The 15,127-nt window shown below is 47.8% G+C and overlaps 1 pseudogene; it reads left to right on the forward strand.

The window, feature by feature from the left end:
• The first annotated feature begins 317 nt into the window (after nucleotides 1-317).
• LOC140898108 (uncharacterized) lies at nucleotides 318-13,263 on the forward strand (annotated as a pseudogene).
• Nucleotides 13,264-15,127: the final 1,864 nt, after the last annotated feature.

A 15,127-nucleotide genomic window follows, 5' to 3' on the forward strand; every position in this document is an offset into this window, starting at 1 on the left:
TGCATGGTTGGCCTGCGGTCTCTCTTGTGGGTCAGGATTCCCATCGGTTGGGTGCTGGGGCAGGATCTCTGGCGGGATGCTGGTAGTGGTCAGAGAGATGCGGTCCGACTCGGGGGTTGCTGGGACACCGCCGGTCCTTCTATGAGTGGCTGCTGCCTGGGAGGTTGCTGCTGGAGCGTGAGATCTCCTGTAGGCCGTGTCCCGCAGAATGGACTTGGGGCCATGCTGGTCTGTCTGCAATGAAGACCTGGTGCTTTGGTGTGGCGGTGGGGCTGGTTCCTCCAGTGATGCCTGGAGTTTGTAGGGCAGTCTGGGGCATGGCTCTGGCTCCTCCGGTGGTTGGAATTCACAGCGTGGTCCGAGGGGCGGCGCTGGCTCTTCCAGCGACAAGATCTCGAGCAGCTATGCGTGGTGGGGCGCTGATCCTTCTGGGGACGGAGACATACTGGACAGGTGGCAAGGCAGCACTGAGTCGTCTTAGCATGGAGATCTGCTTGGCGATATGCAAGGGTGAGACAGGCCTCCTGCTGGCAAGGACCTGGGTAATGTTCCCCGAGGCAGCAGGTACTTTCTCAATCACAGCATCCCGTTCTGTGGGCCTGGCGATGGGGCTTCTTGATGGCAGCTTATGAGGTTGGCTTTCTTTGTTGAGGCTCAGGAGAAGCGGGTCAGCAGGCAACAGGAGGGCTGGGAGCTGGGGCAGGAGACTGTGTTCCCTTGAGGTGTTTCCTGCAGGTGACTTGGTGCATCTTGCATTGCTTCTGCGTCTCAAAGGGCAGGCTGCAGAGGGTACAGCTGAAGGCGACCCGCTTGCTGTGGCATCTCTTCAGGTACCTGGTGATGCCACCAAGGAGGTGGAAGCTTCAGGGCAGAGAGCAGATGGGGCAGATGAGCATGTCCGCAGCAAGGGGGTACAACAGGTAGATGGTGTGCTCAAAGTAGCAGTAGCTCCAAAGTAGCAGCAGTGGAATCCATCTTCACAGCAACATCAATTTTTTCAAAAATGGCAGCAGCAGAATCCATCTTCAGAGCAGGTGTTGTAGACATCCATCAAATAAAAAATTAAACTGATAAGAGCAGGTACTACACTCGATCTGAGCTCCAAGGAGCCGAGAAGCTTGAGAGAGGAGGTAGGCAGCCTGCCAGTGTATGCTCATATATTACACTCCCACCATACCCTCTAAAACTTTCGTTTTATCTCTTATCTCTTTCCATTATACTAACAAACCCATCTGGCCAGGCAGAAGCAACACACACAAGTGTCTTGTCCTTTGGTCAAACATATTAGGATAATATAAGAATATCTAGATAAGAGTATCTAAAATCAAATGGGCAAACAAGATGCAAAATTCTATCTCAGGCAGGGCTGGCCTTACCATGAGGTGAACTGAGGTGGCCACCTCAGGTGCCAGACTGTGGGGGGAGGGGGGGAGCGCCACAAGGACCCAGAGTGTAGAAAATTGTCTGCTGCTGGTGCATCTGTATTCTCTCTGCTCTAGATGCCCAGAGATGGGGGAGTGCTGTGCTGGGGGAAGGACGGCACAAGAGACATAACAGGCAGGCAGGAGAAAAGGTGAGAGGGAATAACAGAAAGCAGCAGGGGCTGCAGGGAGAGAGAGGAGGGGGAGCAGGCTTGTCCCCTTGTCTGCCCCAGCCCAGCGCCTGGAGCAACAGCTTGGATGTACTTCCCTCACTACCTGATCCTGCACCGCAACCAGTACTATGGGGAAACTTTGGTTCCTGAGTTCCTACTAGCGCTATATTGCCTTCAAAATCAACTACACACGGGTTACAATTTAGCTGCATTTCAACTTTTTTATTTAACTGCATCAGTTTAATTAAGCATCACTCAATCTAATCTGAATCCCAAATAATCCAGAGCAATTCATTTGTGTATCTGGCCGGTGGTCTTATTACTCTATCTTCAGAGGCAGTCCCATGGCCCCATGCTATTGTTTTCCGACTGACCACTTGAGATTCAGTTGTGGCGTCTGGTATTGTTAGCATTTCTGGGTTGGATGTTGACACTCTTGCTGTTTGTATTGTCTTTTCAGGTTTTAGACCTTCTTCTGTCAAGTGATGCACCACATATTTTATCTCTGTTAGAGCCAATTTGCATCTCCTTTTGTTCAGTTTCAGGTTCCTTTCACAACGCTTGTCAAGTAGTCTCTTGAGTCTTTCATCACGTTCTCACATGGTGTTCCCCCACACCAGAATGGCATCTGTATTATAACATTCAACACCCTCCAGATCTTCACAGGTCTGTTGGGTCACTGTTGGGTATTCTTCAGGAGCGGAACAGATGCCAGAAAGGAATTTTGGTAAATCTGTACCTGTCAAATGGTATGTCAAATATACAAAGTCTAGAACATTTTTTCATCCAGCTGCACTTGTCGAAATCTACTACGGCATCTAAAATAGTGAAAACGGTAGCTTTTACTAGCTTGCTGGCAATTTCTTCTACTTTAGGGAATTGAAAATGTTCCCTTCTTATTGTTTTGTTCATATCTACATGTCTACAACCCCCCGCCTCTTTCCCGATGCTCCCCGCACAAGCCGCCCCAGCAGCGCCAGGGGCCGGTTTCTCGGGGACTCTCTCGGCTTCGGTCGCGCCGGGGGTGTCACTGGGCTCCGGACGGGGAGCAGGGCGAGGCTCGTGGCTGGTCTCTGGCAGCGGAGGGGTTAACCCTGTGGCCCGCTGCTGGGGGCGGGGAAGTTGCTCTGGCTCTTGCTGCTCCGCAGCTCCGGGGCTGAGCTTCCCGGGTCAGACGCTGCCGCCGCCTCCATCGTGAGCCGGAGCCCGGGCTGAGCCGCTGCCGCTCCCCAGCGGGGTGTGTGCGGGGAGAGCCCTTCCCCAGCGCCCCTCGGGGCCCAGCCGGGGGGACTTTCTCCGGGGGCTGGAACCAGCCCCGGGCTCTGCCGACACCAGCCCCTGAGCCGGAGCCTGCAGGGGAGGGTGCAGGGCGGGTGGGATGTTACAGAAGCACAGAATCCCTGATCAGCTTGTAAAAAGAAAAGGAGGACTTGTGGCACCTTAGAGACTAACCAATTTAGTAGAGCATAAGCTTTCCTGAGCTACAGCTCACTTCATCGGATGCATATCGTGGAAACTGCAGCAGGCTTTATATATACACAGAGAATATGAAACAATACCTCCTCCCGGGGTGGGAGGAGGTATTGTTTCATATTCTCTGTGTATATATAAAGCCTGCTGCAGTTTCCACGATATGCATCTGAGGAAGTGAGCTGTAGCTCAGGAAAGCTTATGCTCTAATAAATTGGTTAGTCTCTAAGGTGCCACAAACACTCCTTTTCTTTTTGCGAATACAGACTAACACGGCTGTTACTCTGAAACCTGATCAGCTTGTGTGTCCGCACAAAGTGGCCTCAGATGTGCCCGAGCTGCTGTTCTCATGGCCTGGCTTGCGCTGCCTTCTTGTCCTGAGCCCTGTAAAGTCGTTTCGCTCCTTAAGTCATTTACTTTTCAAACTGTTTTTATTGCTCTGAGACTTTCATCCTTTCCCTTCATTAACATTGTGCAGAGGGCTGTTCTTATGCATCATTCTGTGTATTTTTAATAGCAAGAGATCACTGAAAATATTCTGGTGCTGGTCGTTACAGCAATCCCATCACACACTGTTTCTAGTGTAGCACTTCCTGTTGGTACTGCAATTGTAGTTTTTCATTATAGTTTTTTGTTCTTTTTTTCCTACACAAGTTTATTCTTTGGGACCACGTGATATCAAGGCTGACAGATTTCTTGGGTTAGTGTCAGAACACTCCCCCCCCCCCATAATAGCTCACCTTAGCTCACTGATCACTCTCTTTATAGTGGGTATGGCAACACCCATTTTTTCATGTTCTCTGTGTGTGAATCATAGAATGTCAGGGTTGGAAGGGACCTCAGGAGGTCATCTAGTCCAACCCCCTGCTCAAAGCAGGACCAATCCCCAACTAAATCATCTCAGCTAGGACTTTGTTAAGCCTGACCTTAAAAACTTCTAAGGAAGGAGATTCCACCACCTCCCTAGGTAATGCATTCCCGTATTTCACCATCCTCTTAGTGAAAAAGTTTTTCCTAATATCCAACCTAAACCTCCCCCACTGCAACTTGAGACCATTACTCCTTGTTCTGTCATCTGCTACCATTGAGAACAGTCTAGAGCCATCCTCTTTGGAACCCCCTTTCAGATAGTTGAAAGCAGCTATCAAATCCCCCCTCATTCTTCTCTTCTGTAGACTAAACAATCCCAGTTCCCTCAGCCTCTCCTCATAAATCATCTGTTCCAGTCCCCTAATCATTTTTGTTGCCCTCCGCTGGACTCTTTCCAATTTTTCCACATCCTTCTTGTAGTGTGGGGCCCAAAACTGGACACAGTACTCCAGAGGAGGCCCCACCAATGTTAAATAGAGGGGAACGATCATGTCCCTCGATCTGCAGGCAGTGCCCCTACTCATACATCCCAAAATGCCATTGGTCTTCTTGGCAACAAGGGCACACTGCTGACTCATATCCAGCTTCTTGTCCACTGTAACCTCTAGGTCCTTTTCTGCAGAACTGCTGCCGAGCCATTCGGTCCTTAGTCTGTAGCGGTGCATGGGATTCTTTCGTCCTAAGTGCAGGACTCGGCACTTGTTGAACCTCATCAGATTTCTTTTGGCCCAATCCTCCAATTTGTCTAGGGCCCTCTGTATCCTATCTCTACCCTCCAGCGTATCTACCTCTCCTCCCAGTTTAGTGTCATCTACAAACTTGCTGAGAGTGCAATCCACACCATCCTCCAGATCATTAATGAAGATATTGAACAAAACCAGCCTGAGGACTGACCCTTGGGGCACTCCATTTGATACTGGCTGCCAACTAGACATGGAGCCATTGATCACTACCCGTTAAGCCCGACAATCTAGCCAACTTTCTACCCACCTTATAGTGCATTCATCCAGCCCATACTTCTTTAACTTGCTGACAAGAATACTGTGGGAGACCATGTCAAAAGCTTTGCTAAAGTCAAGGAACAATACGTCCACCGCTTTCCCCTCATCCACAGAGCCAGTTATCTTGTCATACAAGGCAATTAGATTAGTCAGGCGTGACTTGCCCTTGGTGAATCCATGCTGACTGTTCCTGATCACTTTCCTCTCCACTAAGTGCTTCAGAATTGATTCCTTGAGGACCTGCTCCATGATTTTTCCAGGGACTGAGGTGAGGCTGACTGGCCTGTAGTTCCCAGGATCCTCCTTCTTCCCTTTTTTAAAGATGGGCACTACATTAGCCTTTTTCCAGTCATCCGGGACTTCCCCCAATCGCCATGAGTTTTCAAAGATAATGGCCAATGGCTCTGCAATCACATCCACCAACTCCTTTAGCACTCTCGGATGCAGCGCATCCAGCCCCATGGACTTGTGCTCATCCAGCTTTTCTAAATAGTCCCGAACCACTTCTTTCTCCACAGAGGGCTGGTCACTTCCTCCCCATGCTGTGCTGCCCAGTGCAGTGGTCTGGGAGCTGACCTTGTTCGTGAAGACAGAGGCAAAAAAAGCATAGAGTACATTAGCTTTTTCCACATCCTCTGTCACTAGGTCGCCTCCCTCATTCAGTAAGGGGCCCACACTTTCCTTGACTTTCTTCTTGTTGCTAATATACCTGAAGAAACCCTTCTTGTTACTCTTAACATCTCTTACTAGCTGCAACTCCAGGTGTGATTTGGCCTTCCTGATTTCACTCCTGCATGTCCGAGCAATATTTTTATACTCCTCCCTGGTCATTTGTCCAATCTTCCACTTCTTGTAAGCTTCTTTTTTGTTTAAGATTAGCAAGGATTTCACTGTTAAGCCAAGCTGGTCGCCTGCCATATTTACTATTCCATCTACACATCGGGATTGTTTGTCCCTGTAACCTCAATAAGGATTCTTTAAAATACAGCCGGCTCTCCTGGACTCCTTTCCCTCCCATGCTAGTCAAAGTCTGCTTTTCTGAAGTCCAGGGTCCATATTCTGCTGCTCTCCTTTCTCCCTTGTGTCAGGATCCTGAACTCGACCATCTCATGGTCACTGCCTCCCAGGCCTCCATTTGAGAAGCATTTCCAGCTGGGGGCAAGCCAACAGACAGCCTGTGCAGATGGAAACTACAGGCTTTTTCTTTGCCAGGATGTAGATTTTTGTCCCGCCCTGTTTCTTGCCAAAGAATGGCCATGTAGCAGGTAATGATCCAGCCTTGTTTTCACCTGGCGGAGGCATCAGTTTGCTCTTTGTCTCTGAGGAACTGGTTTGGCCATTTCAAACTTACTTGTAAAGCATATTTTTAGTTATGATTGCAGCTTATGTTTATAACTTCACATACAATGCAGCTACTTGCATTTTGCCATGATGATGATATTGATCAGCAAATGATGAGTTTTTCAATGATACCTCACAAGGCATACCTTGTCATCAGTTGTTGGCTACGTGTATGTTCTCTCTGTGTTCTGCACCAGCTCTGTGCAGATATCTGACGCAGGAGACCTCGCTGAAACTGCCCAAAAACATCACAGACTCAGGTCATGGGAAGGTGCTCAGCCAGGTTTATTGCCAACAAAGCACTGTAGTATTGCCCTGGTTACATGTACACTAATACATGAATGCCCATGACAATGGACCAGCTCAGTGAGTGTTGGGACTTTCTGCTTTCCCCTTGGCTAAAAACACCCCTCTGTGACCTCTCTTTTATACACTGAGACAAACAAGCTATGTATTGCCCCTCTGACATGGTTAGTTACCACCCTTTACCTGGCATCTGTAGGCTCAATCAAAACATCCCTATCCATCACCTTGTCATGCTGACCTTATTCTTAGGAGGGGTCAGTGTGTCCCTGTATCATCTTCAGGGAGTGTGTTTACACCATAACCTTGTATCTGAGCAGCAATAGTGAGTGCCAACTCCTCAGGGCTTGGAGGTCCCTCTTCTCCAGCAGCAGGGAGAGCACAGCCCACCTGAATGACAGGAGGAGCACCATGCTGCCCAGGGGCTCTGCCCAGATGATGGCAAGGTCTGCGGCAAGGACATCCCAGAATGTGCAGTAAAACTGCATGGTCAGCCATTGATGCCTGCAGATTTGTTAGTGGGCATCAAACAGAGGGCTTCTGAGAGCTTGGCCAGAGTGAGAGGAAGCTGTAGTCAGTCTCGGTCACCCAGGCCGACCTTCAGGAGCTCATCCCACAGGGCCACTCCAATGTCAGTATTGGTTGATCCAGAGAGAATGTTGGTGTAGAAAGCTCTCACCCTTTATCACATGTGCTCCAGATCCACAAGAGGGGTGCCATCTTCTGCTAGGAGATAGGTGATATGGTTTTTTTGCTCTTCTGCTCTTCTCCAGAGCACAGAAGAAGCAGGAGCCACAATACATCTCCTAAAGGGGTCCGATACATGACCAGACAAAAGCAACTTGGACCTAGTGTTTCTCCCAACACACACTGTGCAGGGACAGATTTTCAGGGTTGGTAGCCATGCATCTCTCCACCTCCATGACCTTCCATTCCAACTTATCAATCATGGTTTCCATCACTGCTCCATCCCTTCTTCAGCTGCTTGTCAGTGGACCAGTTCATAGAAGGTCAGATCTTGTGGTCGGAATGGGAGTCAGGCCTAGTCATTGGAATCCAAATGCCAGAGCCAAAGGTCGAGACGGTTGGAGTGAGGAATCAGAGCCGAGGGTTGGAACTGGATTACCAGGAGTCAGGGAAGGCAGGACCAGGGCTGGTTCTGATCAGGAGAGGAACAAGACTGGGTGCAGGGTAAAAGCTGGACTGGAGCTGTGGAGGAGTGAAGCAGGAGTAGGGCTTGGAGAGATGAGCACAAGGAGGCAGACAGTCCATGGCCATGTGCCTTGAGCAGTGAGTGAGATACTACTGCTGCTGTGCTTAAGAACCGGCTTTCTAGCTTCCTCAGCCAGTCAGGCAGGGCAGGTCATCAGGCAGGTCACCTAGCCAACTCGTTAGGGTGTCAAGAGCACAGAGCAAGTGCAGCTGCAGGGTCCTACTCCTGACACTGGTCTGGTGGGGTAGTCTCAGCAAAACAGCTTGACACTCACCTTGACCACTTCCCAACATCTCTGTGCCTCTACAGTCACCAGTCCAGCCAAACCTCCCAGAAGGACTCCACAAAGCCAACATCCTCTTACATGGTATTATTACAATGCCAGTAAGCTGGCCTGAGCTGCTCAGCTATGAGGGGGTGTCACCGTGCCTCAGTGGGTCACAACTGAGAATACCAAATTCAGGACAAACGGCTAAGCAATAGGGCAGACACCCCCCAAAACTGGTGATTATTCTTCCATAAGATATACCAAACCAGCAACAAAAGTAAACTTCTGTCTCACCATACTGGCTAACAAGAAGTCAGAAATGCAGCCTCCTTTGATATTCCAGTCCTCCTTTCAACACGCAGACTCTAGACTTATTGATGAGTGCTTATTTAAAACCAATTTAATCAACCAGAGGGTTCTTCTGTTTCCCAAGGACAAGCCATGTACCCAGGTCAATATATAACTCAGATCTTACCCAATAATCATGCTGTTGCCAATCCTTTAGTATCTAATATCTAAAGGTTTATTTATCAGAGAAGAGAAAGAGGGCAGAATTAAAATCGGTTAAAGGAATCAAATACATATGCACATTGCAAAGTTTTTGTATCAGGTTTGAGGCAGTAATGACATAAACTACTGGCTTGTTAAGTCTCTGCTTCCTTCCAAAAGATTGGAAGGTCAGAATGCTCCCATTAGTATAAGTCTATAGTCCAGAGATCAGAGCAGGGAAGACACAAAATGGAGATGTTTCCATTGTGTTTGTTGATGGGCCATCAATTGAATACTCCATTCACAATGTGCAGGCTAGACTAGATGTAAACTACCTTGAGGGTGTTACCACAGGAGCAAACATATTTGAAATACAGGTACATAGTCAATATTAATAACTGGAAATACAAAAAATGATATACACATACAAACAGGATAAACATAGTCAGCAAATCATAACTTTTCCCTTGATACCTCACATTACATTTTGCACAAGATTTGGTAGCAACAATGATGTACATGGTCCTATTTTAATCATGTAATGTCACAGGGGGACCTTCCCAAGGACTAAATGATGGTCCAAGAAGGGGTCTGGCTGAATGTGTGAGGAATGGGCCCACAAGATATAAAAATGTGAAAGGTAGATTCTTTCCAACCGAGGGGTGTGACTGAGCCACCTGCACCCAGAAAAAGGTGAAGGAGGTGGAGGACTGGGCACCTGAGGAAGGTTGGGAAACAACATAAAGAGGCTGCTGCTGGCAGAGTAGAACCAAGGCAGCAGAAGGAGAGCTCAGCTGTAGCCATAGCCACACACGCCCCCGGAGGATCAGCACAGCCAAATGCCACCATGGCCAGCTGCAGGAGCAGAAGCTAATTTGGGCAGCCTGAAGGCCCGCATAGGCAGTAAGGTATCAGGAGCGTCGGAAGGGCCTGAAGCAGCCAACCAAGGATTCACCTAGTTGCTCAGAGAACTTTCTCTGTCTCCTTCTGGATTAAGTAGTGCATCCAAGCCAAATAGTAAGGTTAGCCGTCGCCTCCACTCAGGAGCTTTGTGAACAGAGCCCTTGGGGAGCTACAACTCTGCTAGATCCTTTCTCTACAAGCTCTAAGTGACCTGCCAGGCAGCAGCTGCAATCTGAGCACTGCCTCTGGGCCTTGGTTTCAGACCTGCAAGCCCTCACAAGAGCTCACGTTTTAAGTAATGTGTTCCTGTTCTGGCGTGGGATGCGGGGAATGGAACTGGCCATGATGGAGATTTAGTTGTACCCTGGAGAGTGAAGCAGAATGCTCAACTCCCCTGGGCAATAAGCTGGGCCATTCCCGAGGCAGAGGTAATGCACCTTTACTCCAGATGAGTGTCATGGGATCTTGTATGGTCTATAGCCCAGTCTCTGTAAGATTGGGAAGAAGCCTCTCTGGGTGGGTGTCAGGGTTCCCTCTCCATTCTGAACTCTAGGGTACAGATGTGGGGACCTGCATGAAAGACCCCCTAAGCTTATTTCTACCAGCTTAGGTTAAAAACTTCCTCAAGGCACAAATCCTTCCTTGTCCTTGGACAGGTACTGCCGCCACCACCAAGTGATTTAACAAAGAATCAGGGAAAGGACCACTTGGAGTTCCTATTCCCACAAAATATTCCCCCAAGCCCTTACAACCCCCTTTCCTGGGGAGGCTTGAGAATAATATCCTAACCAATTGGTTACAAAGTGATCACAGACCCAAACCCCTGGGTCTTAGGACAATAGAGAAATCAGTCAGGTTCTTAAAAGAAGGATTTTATTTTATTTTTTTTTTAAAGGTAAAAATCCCCTCTGTAAAATCAGGATGGAAAATAACTTTACAGGGTAACAAAAGATTCAAAAACACAGCAGAACTTCCTTTAGGCTTAGTTTCAAAGTTACAAAAAACAGGAATATACCTCCCTCTAGCAAAGGAAAAATTCACAAGCAAAACAAAAGATAATCTAAGATGCCTTGCCTTGCTTTTACTTACAATTTTTGTCAACCTTTTAGGATGGTTTATAGGAGAAGGAGTTTTCTGACCTGATGCTTCTCTGCTTCCCGAGAGAACACGCACCACAAAGCCTTCCCCCACCAAGATTTAAAAGTATCTTCTTTCCCCATTGGTCCTTTTGGTCAGGTGTCAGCCAGGTTATTTGAGCTTCTTAATCCCTTACAGGTAAGGAGGAATTCTAGGCTACCCTTAGCTGTATTGTTATGACAGTGGGTGACTCAGATCCTGGGTCCTGAAGTAGTAATAGGGCTGACCTTAATAAACAAGATCAACACATGATAAATTGTTTCCCAAGCAGGATTTCCAATTTCCAAACCTAATGTGAACTCCTGGATGAAGCGAGGGGAGGAGCTGCACGTCCCGAATCTCCAAGGCTATGAGGAAGAGGCGATCATCAGCGACACCCACACAGATGAGGAATCAGCTAAACTGACTCAGAAACCAATTACTGTATCCTCATAGCAGATGTCACTTAGACTTGATGAAAATGCCCATCTGACCCTTCAGCCTGTCTTCATCTCCAGTGAGAGGATGTGGAGGAAGGATGGATTCTCTCTTCTGGGGAGGGGTTGTGAGGAAGGAGGATGAACTCAGCTCATGATATTTCAACTTCCCCAGCTATTATATGGGTGTGTTTTCCCCTTTTCCTGTTTCCCTTTCAGAGTTTTCCTTTCCCCCCAGCACAGAGAATGACTCCTGTCTGGATTATCTCTCTATCCCACAGGGGATGGGACGGTGAGTGAGAACAGCGAGAAGAGTCTTCAGCAGGAAGGTCCTGAGCAAATGGCACCACATGGGATGTTATGGGGAAGATCTGAAGGGAATGTTTCCCAGAATCCTGAGCAGAGAGAAACTTGTGAGAGTCGGCACAGGTCAGATAGGCAGCAGGGAAACCATCCAGGAGAGGGACATAGTAAATCCACCCACAGGAGCAGAGTGGTCAAAAGAAACTGATCAACAGAGAATACACGATCAAGAGGGAGCCTACACTTGCAGTGACTTTGGGAAAAGCTTCCAATGGAGACCAGTCCTTATATTACACCATAGAATCAACACAGGCAAGAAACCCTTCAACTGCTGTGATTGTAGGAAGAACTTCAATGAGAACTCAAACCTTATTATCCATCAGGGAATACGTACAACTGAGAATCTGTAACTGCCCTGACTGCGGGAAAAGCTTCCCTTGGTGCTTAAGTCTTATTGAACATCAGAGAATCCACACAGGAGAGAAGCCCTTCAACTGCTGTGACTGTGGGAAAAGCTTCAATCGGTGCTCAAATCTTAACATTCATCATGGAATCCACACAGGAGAAAAACTCTTTAACTACTCTGACTGCAGGAAATGCTTCAGGGAAAGCTCACACCTTGTCACACATCAGAGAATTCATTCAGGAAAGAAACCCTGTAAGTGCTCTAACTGCGGGAAAAGCTTCAGTCAGAGCTCAGACCTTATTAAACATATAAGAAAGAGACCCTATAACTGCTCTGATTGCGGAAAAAGCTTCCATCGGCGCTCAAGGCTTATTGATCATCAGAGAATCCACACAGGAGAGAAGCCCTTCAACTGCTCTGACTGCAGGAAAAGATTCAGGGAATGCTCAAACCTTAATGCACATCAGAGAATTCACACAGGAGAGAAACCCTATAACTGCTCTGACTGCAGGAAAAGCTTCGGTCAGAGTTCATACCTGTGACGAAGTGGGACTGTTCTTAATGTTTCCTCTGAATAGTGTGGGGGTGCCTCAGTTTCCCCTAGGCAGCTGTTAAGTATCTAGGTGGTGGGATAAGGGTGTATGATCATTGCAGAGCCCTAGAGGGCACGTGTGTGCAGGGGTCTGGACACAGAGAATGGCCGACACCCTGTTTCCTGGCAACTGATGGCCTGGGCCCTTTCCCCCCTGCAAGGTGAGAGCTAAACGGTTGGAGAACAAAGGAATCAGGTGACCTCATGGCCCAGAAAAGGGACAAAGCCCAGGGGAGGAGGGGCTGGAGGGAGTTTCAGTTTTGGGGCTGGCTGGAGACATGGAGTGAAGGGCAGACGTGGTTGTCTGGCTCACAGCCCCCCAAAATGGACCCAGCTGAGGGGTCTGGTTCTCTGCACCTACAAGCTCTGTGTTAGACCATGTTCCTGTTGTCTAATAAACCTTCTTTTTTACTGGCTGGCTGAGAGTCACGTCTGACTGCGAAGTTGGGGTGCAGGACCCTCTGCCTTCCCCAGGAGCCCCGCCTGAGCGGACTTGCTGTGGGAAGCGCATGGAGAGGCAGAGGATGCTGAATGCCCCGAGGTCAGACCAAGGAAGGTGGAAGCTGTGTGAGCTTTGTGTCCTGAAGACAGGCTGTTCACAGAAAGGCAACTGCCCCAGAGTCCTGACTGGCTTCATAGGGAGCAGTTCCGGAGCATTGCCCAGGGACTCCATGACAATACCTTATTAAACATCAGATACTACATACAAGAGAGAGACCCTATAATTGCTCTGACTGTGGGAAAAGCTTCCCTTGGCACTCAAATCTTCACAATCATCATAGAATCCACACAGGAGAGAAACTCTTTAACTGCTCTGACTGCGGGAAGAGCTTCAGGGATCGCTCATACCTTATTGCACATCAGAGAATTCACACAGCACAGAAACGCTATAGCTGCCCTGACTGCAGGAAAAGCTTCAATCAGAGCTTACACATTCTATCAGATCAGAGAACCTAAAGGGGAGAGAGACCCCATAAATTCCCAAGGACAAGAAAAGCCTCAGTTGGAAGTCAATCCTTGTTGCCCATCAGAGAATCCACCCAGGGAAGAACGCTTTAAATGCCCAGAATTTGGGAAATGTTCAATGAGAGCTCAGCCCTTAATAAACCTCAGAGAAGCTATGGGGAAGAGTGCCCAAGAGCAGAAATGCCTTTCAGCATAACTCATCTTCCATGAGATGTAAGAGAATCCACCCAGGATACACCCCGTAAAAGTGTGCTGGCTAGGGATGGGCAAAGAGAATAACATTTTTGCTTATTCCTACAAATCTTAGCGGGTCCAGCATGGCTACAGTGGCCATGTAGTGAGGACATACAACCTTATTGAAGCAGAGAATGAAATCTCCTCCCTAGAACAGAGCCATGCAGAACAAGAGGCTGAGATAAGATTCCCACATTATGATGGGACTTGATTATGACTTCTTGGCAAATGTGAATGTTTTGTGTTCAGCCACTTCATTTAAGTGTGATGTTATACACCTAACCCCCTCTTTTTCTTGTCTGCTGTGACTTCTCATTCATCCCTGATAGTGTTTTTAGGCTAGAATCCATCAAAGGACTTAAGAGTTGTGACGAAGTGTTCCAAATGCCAAACTTTTGGGTACATAGAATATCGGAGGAACAGCAGTGGGATCCACAAAGACTGAGTTATGTGACCAAGCCCCTTATAAAATGAATGAGGAGAGATGGGTGCCTTAGAATGGAATCCCCAAATCCCCACACATTACATGGGGAGCTATGTAAGCTACCTAGTGTGGCATCCTGACAAGAGTGTATGACCTAAGCCCGTTCCTTTTATGGGAATAGGCGTATATCTCTGCTTCCAGTTCATGAGTCATGGAAGTGAGACGATGCTATGATGATAGGGCCCAGTCCAATAGACATTTTCAGAGGCTGCCTAACTCTTCAGTGAGGGAATCTCCCTCATAATCTTTTGGTCAGAGGTTAGGGTACTCACCTAGGATGTGGGAGACCAATTCAAGTCCCCTCCGCACCTAATAAAGCCAAGAGTTTAGAACAGGGATCTGCCACCTCTCAGGGGAGTGCCCTAGCCTCTCAGCTCTCAGATATTCTGAGGTGGGTGTCTCAATATATCCTAGAACCAAGAGTTGGGTCAAGACAGAGAGTGAAAATGACCATATAGACTGGTGGTTAGGGCACCCATGTGTGAGGTGGATATCTCTGAGTCCAGTCCCCTGGCTCCAATTACTCTTTAAGTGTGCCTGAAGACAAAATCCTAAATCCTGCCGCGAAGAAGATTGTGAACTTCATAGCAGCTGGAATTTCTGTAAAGGTTTAAGAAATCAATTGTTGTTGCTAAAATTCTATAGGGAATTTCTCTTCTTTAGGGAAGTTGGAATTTGGCCTTGGAGAGCATAATTATTGCTTCCCATTGGAGTTCAGTTCTGTTCCCTAAAACTGGACTCTTGGGCTGGTAGGTGCTGCTAACTGAAAAGTACCCAGTTCATATAAACCCAACAACTTCCATCCAATTCTGAAAAAGATCCTAATTTCAAATGGTATGAAAGAAAAGAATTCTGCTAGAAATAGTAAAAAGTAAGCCTTAAAACTGCTTCAGATTGCGGAAAATTCTTCTAAAACAAAACTGGAATGGGTTATAGGATTTGAATGTGACACTATTGTAACTAAAACTGACTTAGTGCTGATTGAAACTGCATGCTTTCACATGTAACGTCCACATCCTGGGTAAGCACCCTAACCACTGGGCTAAAAGCTATGAGGGAAACCATCTCCTTTCACCCTCCCCCAGCCTCCTGCCTGTTTTGTGTGGAGCAAGGCAGCCTCTGATCATGCTTACCAGA

The sequence above is a fragment of the Lepidochelys kempii genome, chromosome 14 (genome assembly GCF_965140265.1).
Source record: "Lepidochelys kempii isolate rLepKem1 chromosome 14, rLepKem1.hap2, whole genome shotgun sequence".
NCBI classification, from domain to species: Eukaryota; Metazoa; Chordata; order Testudines; family Cheloniidae; genus Lepidochelys; species Lepidochelys kempii.